This window comes from Akebia trifoliata, unplaced genomic scaffold (genome assembly GCF_017979445.1).
Source record: "Akebia trifoliata isolate Shusen 1 unplaced genomic scaffold, ASM1797944v1 Contig00932, whole genome shotgun sequence".
Classification (NCBI taxonomy): Eukaryota; Viridiplantae; Streptophyta; class Magnoliopsida; order Ranunculales; family Lardizabalaceae; genus Akebia; species Akebia trifoliata.
Window position 1 is genome coordinate 1 of NW_028237347.1, and position 5541 is coordinate 5541.

The following is a 5541-nucleotide window of genomic DNA, read 5'->3' on the forward strand; positions in this document are numbered from 1 at the left end:
CATTGTTTGCTAGCATTCCTATTAAAATAATGCACACAAGAAGATCTAAGTGTTGTGAAGGAGAAGATGACACTTTACTTGAATAAACTATTGGGGTCGGTTACATAAATCTTGTTAATTATGTCAGTGTACACCATCGAAAATAAACATAAAATCTTATATCGAATCACAAAAAAACAAAATCAAAAACAAAATAAAAAACAAAAACAAAGAACACAATGAGATTTACATGGTTCGACATTGTGCCTACATACATCCACATATCTCATAAAAGCCAGAAAACAAACTAATGGAATCGTGGAGTTTGAGGAGAAATACAGGAAAAAAAAGTTGAATCATTCAATTTGGAAATAACGCATGTGAGATAGAAGACTTATTCGATGCATTTGAAATGCAAGTAGGAACCATAGGCCAATATGATACTCCTTTATACTCACGTGTGAGGTCAATGTCAATAACATTTTAGACAATCTAACCGTGTAGTTAATTGATGATCATGCCTTGAAGAATATGCCCACAAAATTTCAATTTCTTTTGACTTCACTTAAACTTGATTTAAATTTGAAGAATGTGGATTATTCATTTAAATAATTAATTTAAAATAATTTTAATGTAGTTCGTAAAGTTAGAATGTATTGAATTTTGCTGAGGATGATTTTCATGTCTAGAACATGACTCATTGTATGGTTGGATTAGGGCGGACAACATATTGGTTCGGTACCAAATTAGTACCACTCCTATACCGATCTGATTTTTTTTTTTTTTATTTTAATATATGTACCCGATTTGATCCAATTCGAACATATTAATAACTATGTGAACCGAATCCGATCTGTTTTATTTCATCCTTAATCTGAAACAAATCTACTCTGATCCAAACATTTGCCTTATAAAATCAAATGATCAATGTTCAAAAAAAAATTAAAAAAAAAACATCTACTTTCCAACTACAAATATAAAGGGAAACCAAAAATACTAAAATGTATTATCTATATGTATTTATATGAAATTAAGAATAAAAAAATTTATTAAAATATATTCGGATCGGATTGGGGTAGATCCGAAATTGTTTCGAATATAAGATTCCAATTCGAATATGATTTTTCCTATTTTTTTTTATTGAACCGGTTCGGACCGATTCAGATATCAAGTATATTTCGGATCATTGCTAGCCCTAGGTTGGATGGTCTAAAATGCTATACATATAGACCATGTAGATAGGAGTTTGATAAAGAAGTCAGTATAAACCACCAAGGGGGTGGTTGAATGGTACTGACTTGGGGTCAAGGAGTCTGCTCCTTTGGTCTCAAGTTCGAATCCCACTACCCATAAAAAAAACCTTAGTGACTACGCACTGTTTCACTTAAGTGGGGTAAAGCCTGGATGCGGGGCATAACGACTAGTCTAATACGCGCAAACTGGCCCAGATACCCTTTGTTATCAAAAAAAATAATCATAATAAAGAAGTCAATATATCCTAGCAAACTCTAGGTCGGGATCCTGATTATTCATGAAAGATGATTCATGAGAAACGCAATATCTTGTCCATAAACTTCAATGGTTGGGATTTATCCTCAAGATACGTGCCAATGAGATTTCTATTATCGAGATATATAAATATAAATAGGCCAAGTTACAATTTGTCTCCCTATGGTTTGGCATTATTTCATGTTGACCCCCTAACCTTTTGATAATTTCACTTATCTCCCTTTTCAGAAATTGTGTATGTTCCACAGTCATTTCACCATTTTAACCCTCTTATTTTATGTTTTCTTATTGTAAAAATTAAAAAAAAATTAAATTAAATTTTAAAATGATATTATCCCAAGATGAATAAAACTTTATTTTGGTGATTCCCCTATTCTCAGCACTTAATGGAATTTAGTGATTCCTCCATTCTCAACAATTAAAAGGGTAAAATAATCTCATAAAAAGTAAAATAAAAAACATTTCCAAATTGTTTTATCGAAGGAAGGGGTCTAAGCGAGTCTGGCAGATAACTTTGGGCGATATAAGTGCAATTATCTAAACATTAAGGGGTCAACATGAAATTATACCAAACCACAAGGGATCAAAGTGTAATTTACCCCATTTAAATATTATTGATAGTCTATACTAATGTACCTATGTATAAACCTAAATTTTCATGTAAGTGTACGATATATTTCCTCTGTACTCAATCGCCAAGTAGATTCAAGACATGTACCCCAATAGGAGTATATGTTTTACATCTTTTCATTATTATCTATAAATGATTTTATTCTCTTCAAGTGTTAAGAATACGACTCGATCACTAAACTACATTTTTTACGACCCATGAACCGTTGGACAACTATAAGTCCAAGATTCACGAGATGCGAATGAAATCTTTATCAATTGACAATAACGACCTAACATACTTCGCCCTCTTTATCCGAAATAATCTTTAACACTTTGGCACAATCAATATTGTTTTGAACTTGATTTTCAAAGGTCCTTTTCAATTTGCAATTAGGGTGGTTAATACGAAGTCCATGTCAATAAGTTGAGATGTCTGAAACCCTAAGTTTCCTCAAATAGTAATTAAAAGATTGAATATCAAGAAATCTTTATTTTACATTAATTTAGCAGAGATGATGGCCTTTCACACCTAATAAACCTTAAAAAGAAGTTGACATCTCAACGGTATAACCTCCTATTTGAGGTTCTTGGTGACCCTACTTAGGGAAGAAAGGAAAATGGTATTTCTAGCTTTGGACCCATTTCACATATTGATGTGAATCTCGAGGAGTTATTCAATGATCTGGATCGTGGAATGGGTGTCAAAAGTTTAGTTAAAATTCCCTATTTTGGCGAATGTGATTGCTTCCAACTGAAGAGACGAAATCGTGTAATTGTAATAGTGGGCAGTTCTCGTTAAATGGAGTTTCAATGACGATATTTATAAGAAAAGATAAAATTAGAAATGAATGCATTTGTGAAAATGCAAGAATAATTCCATTTGAAGGCATGTTTGATTGCAAGAAAAATTATGTAGAAATTTCATTTTTTTTACGAGGAAACATCATTTTCTGGCAAATATTTTACCAAAAAAAATTATACATCCAAAACATTTTCCTTCCCCTCATTTGGAAAAATCTTTTCCACTACTATAGATACTTCAATTGTGAATATTTACACAAAAGTCCTTTTATCTTTCACATACACACATCCAAATTGGGTTTGTTATCTATTTTCATTGCTTTTTGTGGAATCAAATATATGTAATTGATTTTTTTATAATTATAAATTCAGTCATAAACAGAAAAGATACAATGGATACATACATACAAGTCGATCGAGATGGCCAACCCAAAAACTCCTAATAATCCATTAAAGCTTTCCACCTAAAGACAAAGTCTTCATAAAAGACACCTTTAAAGTTAGGTTATAACTTGCACCACTAAAATAAAATCCCCAAAATGTTCATTAGGAGGAATATAAGATTTATAGTTCTAAAACATCTGGTGTTATCTTGTTTATGGACATCTTTTTGTTTTGTGATAATTGATACAAACAATTTGTAAAAACCATTACGTCGTTATAGTCTACTTGAGGGTTTTGAATTATTTTGTGTTAGAATATAATTAATCATATTTAAAGTTCAAAAGAATAAAGATGACTAACTGGCCATCTCACTTCCTCTCTTGAATGAATTGAGAAGCTTTATAAGATTTCCATGGATGGTTTATTTATATTCGACAATAATTTTTCTCTTCAAACCCCCTCGGGGGTGGCTCAATGACAATTTTGAATCCAATAGGCGGTGAGAATTCATAAGCTATGTTCGATACCCAATACGAGCAATATTTCCTTGGGATCACCTGCGAGGACACTCCCTCACTCACCTGGTGCCTGTGATGTGCGGGCATTGCATGTACCTGGTGGAAGGTTCCATATGCCTTAGTATAAGACTTTGATGTATGGATCCAAAAGTTTAGGTTGATATGAATTCGATCAAGAGCTAATTATGACTTACTATATGTTAATTTAGGTACAAATTGATCTTGGATCAAATTGTATCCAATCCATTTTACGCCCAAATTCACATTTGTATTCTATTTTTTGTTTTTTGTTTTTTTGGTTTTTAAGCTCTCAAAATCGGAAAACCAATATTCCAAAGAGTCGTGACTTTGGGACTTGGACTAGGTCAGTACTCAGCTAACGTGACAAGGGCACAAAATCATAGATCGTTTTCTACAAGATTCACAAGAAAAAGATGTATGGTTAAGTACCCTTGCCATATCAGTCGAGTACAGTACGAGTGAAAAAAACCGAGTCCCTATTGCAAAATATATATCTACAATCAAACTTTAAAATTAGTTGATATGTTAAAAAAATAATAATGGAGGGAGATTAAATTAAATTATGGATGTTTGACCTTTAAATGATGATGTCAATGACACGTGGCCATGAAATCATGGAAACCCCTAAATGCTGGCTCCAGCTAGTATGAGGTGCACCGAAACCTTTGGTCGGGCGGCTTGACTATGGATCTTCATCTTCACGACTCAGCTCGTTCTGAGTTGAGTTGACTTGACTTGAATAGATTTTGTGGTAACTCTCTAATAAGACTTGTCTGGGTTAACTCGTCAACTCCATTTGAAAATTTTGCCAATTCAATAACTCGACTCATGAGTTATTATATTGGGTTTTTTGTTAGAGAGACTCCCTCACTCATTCTCACTTTGACCCAGCTGAGTTGACTTCTGAATTATCTAGTTAACTAGACTCAGTGAACATCCGAGTTAAAGTGTGATGATGTAAACCAATCCCTTAATTCTTTTGGTCAAAGCAATTGAGCTGATTGGTCTAAAAGAAAGACTACAGATAACATGGTTGAGAGACCATCCATTTGATGTTGATCTTTGACTTTTGTGCCATCCATTCTTAAGATAATAATTTGACTTTTGAGTTGAAAATATTGTATATAGGTGGGACCTATCAAATTGGGTTCCTTAATAATGTGCCCTTCAAATGAAGTCTCCAAAGCAATCATAATCGGTCATCAAGCATCAAAACAGATGTTATAAAGATCGGACGGCTAAGAAATGGTGGGACCCACTTAAATACACCATTGAGAAATTGTAAGAAAAAAGAGCTAACTTGTGGCTGCTGGGATTCGAGCCCAGGTCTCCACGGCCACAACGTGGAATTCTTACCACTAAACTACAGCCACATTGGTGTTTAGTAATCTTTTAATTAAATACATAACGTTAAATGTATCGCATTGTAGTAACTAGTCCCATTTGGTTTCAAAATATAACTTGTTGAATTTGTGGAAGAGTTATTCGGCTCTTTCGTCCATGACTATGTGCTCTTTTTCAATAGCTAATAATCTAACCAAAATTATTTCCTTGCCCTATCAAGATAATGACCTCTCGGACAATGGTGTAGCTTGTGAAAGAGTCATTTTTACCTATCGAGGACACATATCTTGTTGGGCTGTGTCCACCTCATGTGAGCCACCCAAAAGAATAAGGGCAAAGCCCATTCAACATAAAATTAAAAAAAAAAAAAAAA

At 33.3% G+C, this 5541-nt stretch overlaps 1 non-coding gene across 1 annotated transcript; it reads right to left on the bottom strand.

The window, feature by feature from the left end:
* Nucleotides 1-5125: 5125 nt before the first annotated feature.
* Nucleotides 5126-5197, bottom strand: TRNAH-GUG (transfer RNA histidin (anticodon GUG)). Its single transcript has one exon. It is a non-coding gene; the product is annotated as a tRNA-His (tRNA).
* Between the last annotated feature and the right edge of the window lie 344 nt (nt 5198-5541).